This window comes from Myotis brandtii, unplaced genomic scaffold (assembly GCF_000412655.1).
Source record: "Myotis brandtii unplaced genomic scaffold, ASM41265v1 scaffold703, whole genome shotgun sequence".
Lineage (NCBI taxonomy): Eukaryota > Metazoa > Chordata > Mammalia > Chiroptera > Vespertilionidae > Myotis > Myotis brandtii.
Genome location: NW_005370760.1, coordinates 118,452 through 135,065, shown reverse-complemented (window position 1 = coordinate 135,065; position 16,614 = coordinate 118,452).

Genomic DNA, 16,614 nt, shown 5'->3' with positions numbered 1-16,614 from the left:
CTTTAAGAAGAGGAAGAAGAAGAAAAAGGTAAAGATACAAATTATGAACAACAAATACACATCCATCAACAAGTGAATCTAAAAATCAAGTGAATAAATAATCTGATGATCAGAATAAACTGGTGATTATAATAGAATCAGGGGTATAGAAAGGGAGTGGACTGACTATTCTTGGGGGGGAAAGGGGTGTGGGGGATGCGGGAAGAGACTGAATAAAAATCATGCACCTATGAATGAGGACAGTGGTGGGGAGGTGAGGGCAGAGGGTGGGAGAGGAACCTGGTGGAGGGGAGCTATGGGGGGAAAAAAGAGGAACAACTGTAATAATCTGAACAATAAAGATTTAATTTAAAAAAAGAATAGAAAAAAATCCACTGATTTCTCAATAGGAACACTTCAAGCTAGAAGGGAGTGGCATGAAGTATACAAAGAAATGAAAAGCAAGGAACTGAACCAAAGAATACTCCATCCAGTAAAGCTATCACTCAAAATTGAATGTGCAACTAGGAGCTTTGCAGACAAAAAAGAAAAAAAAAAGGCTAAAGGAGTTTATTACGACCAAACTAGCAATGCAAGAAATGCTAAAAGGATTGCTATAATGAGAAGAAGAATAGAACACAGGCATAAAGAATAAAAGTGGCAATAAATAAGTACCTATCCTATACAATAAAAGCTTAATATGCTAAGTGTCCAGTCGACCAGTCAGCTGTTCAACCAATCAAAGGATAATATGCTAATGATATGCTAAGGCTGCTCAACTGCTCGCTATGATGTGCACTGACCACTAGGGAGCAGACGCTCTGACTGGCATGTTAGCTTGCCGCTGAGGTTCAGCCAATCAGAACTGAGCGAGATGGACCAGACACACCCTGGAGCCCTCCCGTGGTCCTCCCTGGCTGGCCAACCTCCCGAGTCCCTCCCTCACCCCCATCGTGCACCGGTGAGGTCCCTTGGCCTGGCCTGCACCCTCTAGCAATCCAGGACTTCTCAAGGGATGTCGGAAAGCCAGTTTCAGCCGATCCCGCAGGTCATGTCGAGGGATCCCACTGGTGCACGAATTCATGCACTGGACCTCTAGTCAATAATAACCTTAAATGTAAATGGAGTAAATGCTCCAATCAAAAGACATAGGATAGCTGAATAGATACAAAAACATGACCCATATATATACTATCTACAAGAGACCCACATTAGAACAAAAGACTAACACAGAATAAAAGTGAAGGGATATAAAAATCATTTTCCATGCAAATAGAAATGAAAAAGAACCTGGGGTAGCAAAACTCATATCTGACTAAATAGATTTCAAAATGAAGGCCACAAGAGACAATGAAGACCATTTCATAATACTAAAAGGATTGATACAACAAGAGGATATAACCCTGGAAAACATATATGCACCCAATATAGGAGCAGACAAATACATAAAGAAAAACTTCTGAGGATTTAAAGGGAGAGATTGACAGCAATACAATCATAGTGGAGGACCCTAACAACCCACTGAAATCACTGGATAGATCTGGAAAAAAAATCAACAAGGAAACAACAACCTTAAATGACACAATAGATCGAATGGATTTAATAGATATTTACAGAATAGTTTACCAAAAAGATACAGAATTTACATTCTATTCAAGTACATATGGGACACTTTCAAAGATAGACATGCTAGAACACAAAACAAGTCTCTACAAATTCAGGAGGATTGAAATCATATCAAGCATCTTCTCAGATCACAATGACATGAAACTAGAGATCAACTACAATAAAAACAAACCCAAAAGATTCAAACACATAGTGGCTAAATAGCATGTTATTGAACAATGAATTGGGTCACCAACAAAATCAAGGAAAAAATTAGAAACTTCCTGGAAACATATAAAAATGAACACCCAACAACCCAAATCCTATGGGACACAGAGATAGCACTCCTGAGAGAGAAGTTCATAGCACTATAGGCCTATCTCAAGAAACAAGAAAAATGACTAATAAATGATCTAACATTACAAGTTAAAGATCTACAAAGAGAATAACAAGAAAAGTCCTGAGTAAGTAGAAAGAAGGAAATTATAAAGATCAGAGCAGAAATAAATGACATAAACACTAAAAAAAATATAAAAGATTAAAAACAAAAAACAAAAACAAGAGCTAGTTCATTGAAAAGATAAACAAGATTGGTGCACCTTTAGCCCGACTCAGCAAGAAACAAAGATAGAGGACCCAAAAAAATAAAGTCAGAAATGAAAGAGGTGAAATAACAACTGACACCGCAGAAATACAAAGGGTTGTAAGAAAATACTATGAACAACTATATGACAACAAGCTGGGCAACCTGGGTATAATAAACAAATTCTTAGAAACATACAACATCCAAAATTGAATCAAGAAAAAGCAGAAAACCTGAATAGGCTGATAACTACTCGTGAAAATGAAGCAGTAATTTAAAATATTCCCAGCAAACAAAAGCCCTGGTCCAGATGGCTTCGCAGGGGTGGGGGAGGGGGATGGGGGTTGCCAAACATTCAAAGAGGAGCTGACACTTATCCTTCTCAAATTATTCCAAAAACATCCAAGAGGAAGGAACACTTCCAAGCTCTTTATATGAGGCCAGCATTATCCTAATTCCAAAACCAGATAAAGATACTGAAGCATGGTAACAATCACCTCGGGTAAAAACTACTGTTTAATTTTTAACCCTGCTGTTCTGGCTTCTGTACTTATTTGCTTGCTAAAATAATAGAGAAGTTATTTTTATTTTCTGAACTTACACAAATCATCCCATTCAATTGAATTCGATTGAATACCCCATTGATTGTGGTTTTACTGGTCTTTCAAAACACATTCCATGATACGGCCAGTCAGGGCTTCAAGATTTGGAGAGCATTTGCCCCCCATAGCCGCCAGTTCTGAAATAAATGTGGCTCCTTAATTCAACTTCTGGAGGTGTCCTGGTGTGATTCGCAGGGTACATTACAACAGTACCACAAAGAAAGAGAATTACAGGTCATAGATGAACATAGATGCTAAAACCCTTAAGAAATAATTTGCAAAACAGATTCAGTAATATATTAAAAAGATCATACACCATGGCCAAGTAGGATTTATTCCAGGGATGCAAAGCTGGTACGAAATCCACAAATCATAAATGTGATACACCACATAAATAAACTGAAACACAAAAATCATATCATCTAATAAATAGATTCAAAAAAAGGCATTCAACAAAATCCAACACCCATTTTTGATAAAAATCTCAGCAAAGTGGGAATAGAGGAATAAAAAGGGATGACATATGACAAACCTCCAGCCAACAGCATATTCAATAAGCAAAAACTAAAACCATTTCCCCTAAAAACTAGAACAAGTCACAGTTGTCCACTTTCATCACTTTTATTCAACATTGTACTGGAGGTTCTAGCAACAGTAATCAGACAAAAAGAAAAATAAAAGGCATCCAAATTGAAAAGGAGGTTGTAAAATTGTCAATATTTGCAGATGAAATATTTTATAGAGATAACCCTAAAGACTCCACCTGTCGATAATAACCTTCAATATAAGTGGATTAAATGCTCCAATCAAAAGACATAGGGTAGCTGAATGGATACAAAAACATGACCCATATATATGCTCTCTATAAGAGAGCCATATTTGAAAAAAAAAAGACACAGGATGAAATTGAAGGGATGTAAAAAAATTTCCATGCAAATGGAAATAAAAAAAAGCTGGGATAGCAATACTCATATCTGACAAAGTAGACTTCAAAATGAAAGCCATTACAAGAGACAATAAAGGTCACTACATAATACTGAAGGGATCAATGCAACAGGAGGATAGAACCCTGGTAAACATATATGCACCCAATAAATGAGCACCTAAATATATAAATAATACTATTGGAGGACTTTAAGGGAGAGATTGACAGCAATACAGTCATAGTAGGAGATTTTAACACCCCGCTGACTTCACTGGATAGATCTTCCAGAAAAAAAATTAACAAGGAAACAATGACTCTAGATTACACACTGGATCAGATGGATTACATTGACATTTATAGAATATTTCACCCCAAAGCTGCATAATATGTATTTTTCTTAAATGCACATGGTTTGATCACAAAGGTAGACCACAAATTAAGTCTCTACAAGTTTAAGAAGATTGAAATCATATCAAGCATCTTCTCAGGTCACAGTGCATGAAATGAGAAATCAACTACCATAAAAACACTCAAACACATGGAAGCTAAAAAGAATGTTATTAAAATTAATTGGTTATCAATGATATCAACAAAGAAATAAAAAATTTCCTGGAAACAAATGAAAATGAACACACAACAACACAAACTCTATGAGACACAGTGAAAGCAGTCCTGAGAGGGAAGTTCATAGCACTACAGGACTACTGAAAAAAAATAATAATAAACTCTTTAATCCTACAACTACAAGAATTAGAAAAACAACAACAAGAAAAGCCCAGAGTGTGGTGAAGAAAGGAAATAATAAAGATCAGAAACCAAGAGTTGATTCATTGAAAAGATAAATAAGATTGATGAACCGTTAGCCAGACTCGTCAAGAAACAAAGAGAGAGGACCCAAATAATTAAAATCAGAAATGGAAGAGGTGAAGTAACAACTGACATCACAGAAATACAAAGGATTGTAAGAACATATTAGGAGCAACCATATGCCAACAAGCTGAACAATGTTGATGAAATGGAAAAATTCCTAGAAAAATACAATCTTTCAAAACTGAATCAGGAAGAATCATAAAACCTGAATAGGCCAATAAATATTGAGGAAATTAAAACAGTAATCAAACAACCAGCAAAAGCCCTTGTCCTGATGACATCAAAGGGGAACTTTACAAAACATTCAAATAAGAATTAACACCTGTACTCCCCAAACTATTCCAAAAAATCCAAACGGAAGGAACACTTCCAAGCTCTCTTTATGAGTCCAGCATTATCCTAATTCCAAAACCAGATAAAAATGATACAAAGAAAGAGAATTACAGACTAATATCCCTGATGAACATAGATGCTGAAATCCTCAACAAAATTCTAGCAAATTGGATCCAGCAATACATAAGAAAGATCATACACCATGATCATGTGGGATTTATTTCAGGGATGCAAGGCTGGTACAATATTTGCAAATCAATAAACACGATAGATCACATAAAAAATTGAAAGACAAAAGTTACATGATCATGTAAATAGATGCAGAAAAAGCATTCAACAAAATTCAACACCCATTTTTGATAAAAACTCTTAGCAAAGTGGGAATAGAGGGATCACACCTCAACATAATACAGAGCATATATGACCAAACTGCAGCCACCATCATACTGAATAAGCAAAAACTAAAACTATTTACCCCCAAAACAGGAACAAGACAGGAATGTCCACTTTCACAACTCTTATTCAACACTAGAGGCCTGGTGCATAAATTCATGCATGGGTGGGGTCTGGCCAGCTCACCTGATGGGGGCCCATTGGGCTGGACCAGCAGGGGAGAGGAGCCATGGGAGGTTGGCCAGATGGCCTTTCTTCCTTGGGGCCAATCAGGGGCTGGGCTGGCTAGGGGGCAAGGGCCGATCAGGACCCAGATAAGGCTGGTTGGCTGCTGCAGTGCAGGTCATAGTCACTAGTCATTCTGGTCATTCTGGTCATTACACCGTTCCAGTCACTGGGCTTTTATATATAGATAGATAGTACTGGAAATTCTAGTCACAGCAATCAGACAAGAAGAAAACATGAAACGCATCCAAATTGGAATGGAGATACCTTCCAATTATTAAAAATAAAATATTATTATACAATGTAAATATACAAATTTGAAGGGCGAAAGTAAAACTCTTATTACTCTCAGAGGACATAATATTGTACATAGAAAGCCCAAAAGATTCCACCAAAAAACTAGTAAATTTAATAAATGAATTTGGCAATGTGGCAGAATACAAAATTAACATCCAGATATCAATGGCATTTTTATACACCAATAATAAACTCTCAGAAAAAGAAACTAAACAAACAATCCCATTTACCATAGCAACAAAAAAAATTAAGATACCTAGGAATAAACTTAACCAAGGAGATAAAAGACTTGTTCTCGAAAAACTATAGGACGTTGAATAAAGAGAAAGAGGAAGATATAAACAAGTGGGAAAATGTACTGGATTCATGTATTAATAAAGTTAACATCATTAAAATGTCCTTTCTACATAAAGAAATATATAGATTCAATTCAATCCCTATTAAATTACCAATGGCATATTTCACATATCTAGAAGAAATACTCCAAAAATGTATATGGAACTAAAAAAGACCCCGAATGCATGCAGCCATCTTGAGAAAGAAGAACAAAGTTGGAGGGATCACAAGACTGGATATCAAGCTATACTACAAAGCCACTATAATCAAAACAGCCTACATCTGGCACAAGAACAGACACATAGATCAATGGAACAGAATAGAGATGCCAGAAATCTACCCAAGTCATTAAACTCAATTAATATTTCACAAATGAGGCAAGAACATACAATGGAGTCAAGCCAGTCTTTTCAATAAATGGTGTAGGGAAAATTGGACAGATACAGGGTAAAAAAAATGAAAATATACCACCAAATTACACCATAACCAAGAATAAATTCAAAATGGATATAAGACTTAAATATAAGTTGTGAAACCATAAAAATCTTAGAAGAAACTGTAGGCAGCAAAAATCTCATACATCTCTCATAGCAATATGTTTGCTGATACCTCTCCAATGGTAAGGGTAACAAAAGAGAAAAATAATAAATGAGACTACATCAAAATAAAAACATCCACACAGCAAAAGAAACCATCAATAAAATGAAATGAAAGCTTACTGTATGGGAGAACATATTTGGCAATGATACATCTGATAAAGGGTTAATATCCAAAATATGTGAAGTACTCATACAGCTTAACAAAATAAAGACAAACAATCCAATTTAAAAATGGGCAAAGGACCTAAATAGACAATTCTTCAAAGTGGACATACAGATGGCCAAGAGACATATGAAAAAACTAGAGGCCTGGTGCACAAAATTCATGCATGGGGGGGGGTGTCCCTTAACCAGGCCTGCACCCTCTCTAATCTAGAACCCCTCAGGGGATGTCTGACTGCCGGTTTAAACCGGGATTGGGCCTATACCAACTTGGGATCGGGGCTAAATCAGCAGTCGGACATCCCTCTCACAATCCGGGACAGCTGGCTCCCAACCGCTTGCCTGCCTGCCTGCCTGATTGCCCCTAACCGCTTCTGCCTGCCAACCTGATTGTCCTCTAACTGCTCCCCTGCCAGCCTGATTGATGCCTAACTGCTCCCCTGCCAGCCTAATCACCCACACTGCCCTCCCCTGCAGGCCTGATTGCCCACAACTGCCCTCCCCTGCCGCAACCTCCGCTGGGACCCACCTCCTCTGCACTGCACACAGCCGCAGGACCCCCAGGCTTCACCACATGAAGTGGCCACCGGGCCCCGCCTCTGCTGTGCATGCGGCCATCTTGTGGTGGCCATCTTGTGATGACGTCGTGCAAGGGTGTGACGCCACCTAGGCTTTTATTATATAGGATGTTCAAAGTCACTGATCTATAGAGAGATGCAATTTAAAATGACAATGAGGCATCACCTCACACCTGTCAGAATGACTACCATCAACAAATCAACAAATGACAAATGCTGGTGAGGATGTAGAAAAAAGGAAACCCTAGTACACTGCTGTTGGAAAACAGACTGATGCAGACATTATGGAAACCAGTATGGAGTTTCTTCAAAAAATTGAATATAGAACTGTCATTTGACCTAGTGATCCCACTTTTAGGAATTTATCCTAATAGACCTGAAACACCAATCAGAAAGAATGTATGCACCCTATGTTCATAGCAGCACAAGTTACAATAGCTTAGATCTGGGGACAGCCAACGTGCTCATCAATAGATGAGTGGATAAAAAAGCTGTGGTATATTTACACCATGGAATACTATGCAGCAATAAAAAAGAAGAATCTCTTACCCTTTGAAACAGCATGGAGGGACCTGGATAGTATTATACTAAGCAAAATAAGCCAATCAGTGAAAGACAAGTATCACATAATCTCACTTATATGTGGAATTCAATGAACAAAATAAATTGTTGAACAAAATAGATTCAGAGACATAGAAGCATGGAACAGACTGTCGAATCTCAGAGGGAAGGTGGATGTGGATGGGTTGGCATGTAGAGATCAACCAAAGAACTTGTATGCATGTATTCATAACCCATAGACACAAACAATAGCATAGTGGAGGCCTGGGATGGGAGGTGGGGGAAGACTGTCAGGAGTCAATGGGGGAAAAAGTTGAAATAAAAAATTAAGATACTTAGGAATAAACTTAACCAATGAGGTAAAAATCCTGTACTCAGAAAACTATAGAAAATTTTTTTACAAAAGATACAACAGAATATAAACAAGTGGAAGAATGTGCCATGTTCATGGATTGGTAGAATTAACATCATTAAAATGTCCATGTTACCCAAAGCAATTTATAGATTCAATGCAATCCCTATTAAAATACCAATGACATACTTCACATCTAGAACAAACACTCCAAAAATTTATACGGAACCAAAAAAGACCCCAAAAAGCTGCTGCAATCCTGAGAAGGAAGAACAAAGTTGTAGGGAGCATAGACCAGATATGAAGCTATACTACAAAGCCACTGTAATCAAAACAGCCTAGTACTGGCACAAGAACAGACATATAGATCAATGGAACAGAACATAGAACCCAGAAATTGACCCAGGCCATTATGCTCAATAAATATTTGATAAAGAAATAAAGAGCATACAATGGTGTCAAGACAGTCTCTTCAATAAATGGTGTTGAGAAAATTGGACAGATACATGCAAATAAATGAAAGTAGAACACAAACTTATACCATACATAACAATAAACTCAAAATGGATAAAACATTTAAAGTAAGTTGTAAAACCATAAAAATCTTAGGAGAAACTATAAGCAGCAAAATCTCAGACATCTCTAGTAGCAATATGTTTATGGATTCATCTCCTAGGGCAGTGGTCGGCAAACTCATTAGTCAACAGAGCCAAATATCAACAGTACAGCGACTGAAATTTCTTTTGAGAGCCAAATTTTTTAAACTTAAACTATATAGGTAGGTACATTGTTATTAACTTAATTAGGGTACTCCTAAGGCTTAGGAAGAGCCACACTCAAGGGGACAAAGAGCCGCATGTGGCTCGCGAGCCACAGTTTGCCGACCACGGTCCTAGGGCAAAGGAAACTAAGGAGAAAATAAACAAATGGGATTACATCAAACTAAATAGTTTATGCACAGCAAAAGAATTAGAATCAAGATGAAAAGGGAACCCATTGTATGGGAGAACATATTTGCCAATGATAAATCTGACAAGTGGTTAATATCCAAACTATATAAAGTACTCATACAAATCAACAAAAGGAAACCAAATAACCGAATCAAAAAATGGGCAGAAGAGCCCTATCTGGTTTGGCTCAGTGGATAGAGCATCAGCCTGTGGACTCAAGGGTCCCAGGTTCAATTCTGGTCAAGGGCATGTATCTTGGTTGTGGGCACATCCCCAGTAGGGAGTGTGCAGGAGGCAGCTGATCGATATTCCGGTCAAGGGCATGTACCTTGGTTGCAGGCACATCCCCAGTAGGGGGTGTGCAGGAGGCAGCTGATCGATGTTTCTCTCTCATCGATGTTTCTAACTCTCTATCCCTCTCCCTTCTTCTATGTAAAAAAACAATAAAATATATATTTTTAAAAATGGGCAGAAGACCTAAATAGACATATCTCCAAAGCAGACATACAAATGGCCAAGAGGTATATGGGAAAATGCTCAACATCACTAATCATCAGAGAGATACAAAGTAAAATGACAATGAGGTACCACCTCGCACCTATCAGAATGGCTATCATTTATAAATGAATAGCCTTAGCCAGTTTGGCTCAGTGGATAGAGCATCAGCCTGTGGACTGAAGGGTTCTGGGTTCGATTCCAGTCAGGGGCACATGCCTGAGTTGTGGGGTCGATCCCCAGTGGGAGGCATGAAGGAGGCAGCCAATCAATGATTCTTTTTCATCCGTGATGTTTCTATCTCCCTCTCCCATCCTCTCTGAAATCAATAAAAATATACTAAAAATCCTATCTAATAAAGAGACAATATGCAAATTGACCATCACTCCAACACAGAAGATGGCCACCCAAATGTGGACACAAGATGGCCACCAAAAGATGGCCAGCAGGGGAGGGCAGTTGTGGGTGATCAGGCCAGCAGGGGAGGGCATTTGGAAGGGGCCAGGCCTGAAAGGGAGGGCAGTTGGGGTGATTGGGCCATCAGGGGAGGGCAGTTGGGAGGGACCAGCCCTGCAGAAGAGGGCTGTTGGGGGGGACCAGGCCTGCAGGAGAGGGCAGTTGGGGGCAACCAGGCCTGCAGGGGAGAGCAGTTGGGGGGAACCAGGCCTGAAGGGGAGGGCAGTTGGGGGGAACCAGGTTTGCAGAGGAGGGCAATTGGGGGGGAACCAGGCCTGCAGGGGAGGGCAGTTGGGGGCGACCAGGCCAACAGGGGATAGCAGTTGGGGGCAACCAGGCCTGCAGGAGAGAGCAGTTAGAGGTGACCAGGCCAGCAGGGGAGGGAAGTTGGGGGTGACTGGGCTGGCAGGGGAGGGCAGTTGGGGGTGATCGGGCCAGCAGGATAGCAGTTAAGCATCAATCAGGCTGGCAGGGGAGTGGTTAGGGGTGATCAGGCTGGCAGGCAGAAGCGGTTAGGGGCAATCAGGCAGGCAGTCAGGCAAGCGATTGGGAGCCAGCAGTCAGCCAAGGGGTCCCAGATTGGACAGGGTGCAGGCTGGGCTGAGGGACATCCCCCCCAGTGCATGAATTTTGTGCACCAAGCCTCTAGTTTTTTTTAATAAAATAAAATAAAATACATGGTCATTGTCGATAAAGAATATGCCACACCCATAAAAAAAGAAAAAGAAAAAAAGGTGAGTCAGTACAAACTCATTTTGTTTGTAATGACAGGTGGAAAAAGAGATTTGATTTTTTTTCATTTTTTCCTTATCTTCTGCTATGGTTTCAAAGGTAGATACTCTGTAAATCCTGGCAGAATGGCTGCCTTACAGAGCATGGCATAGCATCTATAATAATAAAAGCATAATATGTTAATTAGACCAGACAGCTGACTGATCTTCCAGATGTCATTCCGACTAATCTACACCAGTGGGAGCCAAGGCAAAGGCAGTTAGGGGCGATCAGGCAGGCAGGCAGGCAGAGGGGTCAGGGGCAATCTGTCAGGCAGGAAAAGTGGTTAGGGGTGATCAGGCAGGCAGGCAGAGTGGTTAGGGGTGATCAGGCAGGTAGGCAGAGGCGTTAGGGGTGATCAGGCAGGCAAACAGAGTGGTTAGGGGCGATCAGGCAGGCAGGTGAGTGGTTAGGAACCAGCGATCCTGGATTGCGAGAGAGTGCATGCCGGGCTGAGGGGATTCTTCGCCCCCTTCCCATGGCCCCCCCCATGCATGAATTTCATGCACTGGGCCTCTAGTCTATCCATAAAATAGATGGATCCCAAATGAAGGCCCCTCCATGCTCAAGTCTTTGTTTTGTGAGACAGCCTTTTCAGGATTAAGCAAGGGGGCTTAAAAACTGTTGAGATCTTAAGAATACTGATTCAGCCTTTGCTGGTTTTTCTCAGTGGATAGAACATCGGCCCACAGACTGACGGGTCCTGGATTCGATTCCAGTCAAGGGCACATACCTTGGTTGCAGGTTCCCTGGCCCTGGTTGGGGTGTGGGCAGGAGGCAACCAATTGATGTGTCTCTACATCATCAATGTTTCTCCCTGTCTCTGTCTCTCCCTTCCACTCTCTCTAAAAATCAATAGAAAAACATCCTCGGGTGAGGATTAACAACAACAAAAAATTAAAAAGAATACTGGTTCAGGAGGTCAGGAGAAGCCTAGAATTAAACATCCCAAAGTCCCTGCCAAACACTTAAATTTCAGTGGCAGGGGTTATCGATAAGTTATGATGGGCACTTCTCTCACCTGAAAGTATGCCATCATTCTCTCAGGAGTGTCATTATTTTTGTCATTTTGGGTTTTTTCCCCTTCATTTTAAGCCCATTGGCAAGTACTTAGCTAAAATGTATCTAGGTTTCTGGAATAGGTACACATGAGAGAGATTGAGAGCAAGTGGAGGGAGTCAGAGAGAAAGTGAGAGAAAGAAAAACTGGTTATTTAAATGGTATTTATGAGTAGGGAAAAGTTTTCTCTATGTTTCAAGGCTTCCAATTTAGCCTACTACTTAAAATGTCCAAGTATCCCCAAATAGCAGTATATCAATGGTCACATACAGTTAAATCTGGCACTGATTGGTGCAGTTGCACTCTCTTGTGTACCTCCTATGCCAGGTCTATAATTTCCAGTCCCAGTGCTGACATGTGTTCTGGAGAACTCATCCTGTGTGGTTTATCTCTCAGCCATCAGTGTTTCTTAGGTTTTGGACTCAAAGCATTCACTGGGACCCAGACTGCAATGAAATGCCTTATCTAACTCTTAACTTAGCAGATGTGGTGTGTTTTTCCCCTAATGTTAAAACCAGGTTCAAAATGGTCCAAAATAATCAATTTTCTGTCATGATATTTTCCTTATCCATGGAAAGAATTTACACACCATACCTATACCATCAGGAATCCAGAAACATCTCATATATAATCCAAAGACCCACTATTCTGCACCTAAGGTCACTCATGAATTTTTTATTATTCAGGAATTGAACAGCTTTGAGACCTTTTGGTCCCTGTTATAGTACAGAGCCAAGTATTGTGTTACAAGGACAAAAATTAATCATAACAACTCAACAGGGAAGAGAGGTGTCAGACTGGCTCACGGTTTCTGGAGCAGAGTTAGGTTACCACACATGGATTACACAGAATCTTGTTGTTGTCAGCATCTTTAAGGACAATTTGGAGCTTGGATGCCTACATTTTAATTTCCTTTGTAATTTTTAAATCCCGAACTGCTATTCTCTTAATAGCAACAATAAAAAATACGGCCTTAATCTGAATTTGAGTCACCTAGATCTCTTCTACTAGTAGGTTGCATTTCTTAATGAAGATTATTTTCTAAGTCATTTTTCATCACAGAAAAATATATACTAAGCTCAAAAAATGCCAACCAAAATGTTTTTTAATCCCTTTATGATTTGCTTTCACCTAAGCACACTCTGTTCTAGAAAGGCACATACTGTGCAACCAGGTGCTAAACTATTCAGGAAGTGCAACAGAAGGTCAGCAAAGAAAAAAGTTACAGGGTGCAGTAGTGAAAATGCCTTATGAAGAATTAAAGCCTTGAGTGAGACTCTGAGAGTTAAGTGGGCTGCGGAGAGGTGGTTGGGAAGGAGAAGATAGTATAGTTTGAGGAACAGCATATACAGAGGCATGGGAATCAAATAATTGAATAAAATAGATGCAAGATGCTGCTTCACACACTATGGGATAAACAAAGAGAATCCAATCTTTCCTTAAGGAGGATGGAAAATAATTTTAAAACTACACACAATATTTTGCATGAGCAATACATTACAGAATTAGATATAAAAGCATTTCAATGGTACGTTGCTATAAGCCAAGGTGTGGATATGAGAATGACTGAGGAATGAGACATCAGTACATGAAAGTCTGGTGGGAAACAGAGTAAAAGGAGAGTGGGACCAACTTACAGAGAACCTTGAAGTCAGTCAGGGCTTAAATTTGATAAATTCAGAAAATCTCTGTACATTGTTGGTTCAAGAATTGACACAAAGACACTTTATAACACTTTACACAATTACTTTAATTCCATTTTTTCTTCTGGTCCCCACAACACTGTATGGAAAGTAGAATGGATATTAAACCAATTTAAAGATATGAAAATCAAGACTCAGATTTATCAAGATCACAACCACTAGTTTTCTTGATTTAAAGACCAATGTCCTTTATACTCTTGTTTCTTTTTGTGAGGCTCACTTACCTTTTATAGAGGACCTCCTCTCTGTCCAACCCATTCAGATGTATTATCCTAGAGTACCAATAGCACTCAGCAGGTATTTTCATAAATGAGGAAATAAGGAACTATATTAAGCTGATCAAAATGAAGAAAATAAAAAGGAAAGGGATAAATACATCATAAGAATCAGTAAGACTCAAGGATTAACTAATCATGAAAAGAACCAAGATGGTGGCATAGGTAAACACCTATACTTGCTGCCTCTCACAACCACATCAAAATAACAACTAAAAGGCAGAAGAACTACTACCCAGAACTGCGGGAAAGCTGGCTGAGTGGAAGTTCCACAACCAGAGAGGTGAAGGAAGTGCATTGAGACTGGTAAGAGGTGCGGAGGTGCGGAAAGTGCTGGCACCTGGATGTGCTGATCTTTTAATCAGGAGGGAGATACAAGCTCCCGCTTGCTCTGAACTCCAGTTCCGGGCAAGACTCTGGGGGACCCAGACACATACGGGAAGAAATTGGACTGTCTGGCATTGGGACAGGAACACGAGGGCGGCTTTCTCTCAGAGGTGCTCATGGCGATCATTGTTCCTGCACAGGGGCACAAGACACAGAGACCAGGGGACCCCTCCAGTGCAGGGCTGACTGGCAGCCATTGCTGTTTGCTCTGCCCTGGTGATTCCCAGAGACCCCGCCCCTCCCAATTTACAACCCCACCCAAGCTGCATGCATCAACTTTTGCATATGAATGGCCTGTGCTCTCTCCGCCTAAAACCTGTAAAACTGCAGCTGGTTCAGAGAGTCTGAGAGCTTCCAAAAGAAGGCCCAAGGCCAGCAGCAGCAGCCTGCCTTGCTTCATAGCTGGGCCTCATCTGGGCACTTCCAAACCCCATACAAAGAGGAGGAATCTGCAAATATCTCTGTAGCTCCTGCTGGGCGGCCCCAGACAGTGGCTGACCTTGCCCTTCCTTGAAGATCCAAGAGCCAGTGTACCCAGTGGTCAGAGTGAGACCATACTGCATTACAACTCTTCACATCCTTAAGAGACACACTCAAGGGGCAGACTCAGTGAGCAACAAAGCCCCACTGAAGCAAGTCCTGCCCCATAAGGCTGTCTCCTGCATAACAGAGCTTCCAGTGTAGACACAGCTGGTCATCACAGCCAATTGGCCTGGAGGTCAATTCCTCCCAGTGATACCAACAGCAATCAAGGGTTAACTACAACAAGACAGTGCAAACAGCCTACAAAGGGGTGTACCAAGAGCATCCACCTCAGGTGACTGGGGAGGCTGAGCCACTGGGCCCTATAGGACACCTACCACACAAGGCCACTCTATCAACTCAAGGAGACTTAGCAGCTACCCAGTACATAGAAACAAACACAGGGAAGCAGCCAAAATGCAGAGACAAATAAACAAGTCACACACAAATGACAGAAATGGAGGAAAGCAAACTACTGGATATAGAGTTCAAAACCACAGTTGTAAGGTTACTCAAGAATCTTCTAGAAACCTCTGAGAAATTTATTGAGACCCTCAAGGATATGAAAAAGGATGAATCAGAAATTAAGCATACACTGACTGAAATAAAGAATAATATACAGAGATCCGACAGCAGACTGGAGGATCTCTAGAATCAAGGCAAAGATTTGAAATACAAAGAAGCAAAAAACACCCAACCAGAAAAGCAAAAAGAAAAATGAATAAAAAAATGTGAAGATAGTGTAAGGAGCCACTGGGACAACTTTGAGTGTACCAATATCCGAATTATGGGGGTGCCAGAAGAAGAGAGAGAGCAAGATATTGAAAACCTATTTGAAGAAATAATGACAGAAAACTTACCCTACCTGGTGAAAGAAATAGACTTACAAGTCTAGGAAGCACAGAGAACCCCAAACAAGAGGAATCCAAAGAGGACCATACCAAGACACATCATAATTAAAATGCCAAGAGCAAAAGACAAAGAGAGAATCTTAAAAGCAGCAAGAGAAAAACAGTTAGTTACCTCATGGGAGTACCCATACAACTGTCAGCTGATTTTGCAACAGAAACTATGCAGGGAAGAAGGGAGTGGCAAGAAATATACAAAGTGATGAATAGCAAGAACCTACAACCAAGATTACTCTACCCAGCAAAGCTATCATTTAGAATTGAAGGTCAGATAAAGAGCTTCACAGACAAGAAAAAGCTAAAGGAGTTCATCACCACCAAATCACTATCATATGAAATATAAAAACCATGGGTGGTGTTCGTCACATACAGACGAACAGCGACCAAGCAGAAGGAAGTCAGTCCTACAGGGGTTGTCTTGGCAATGGCTGCGCCCTCCCCCAAGCTATTTCCCGGACCTGTTTCCTGTAAGGGCAGAGTTTGAGGCAGGAACCCGCCCTGGGAGCATGGAGGCAGATCTTTCTAAAGTGTGCCGCACCAGCATGGGGTGAACCTGAGTGGGGCGGCTGAAAGGCTTAGAAAAGACAGACAAGAGAATGAAAGCCGGGTCTCGGTGGGACGCTGCTTCTCTGAGAGACAGCAACCACGCCCACAGCCATGCCTTTATTTTATAGCAGATGCTACGAGG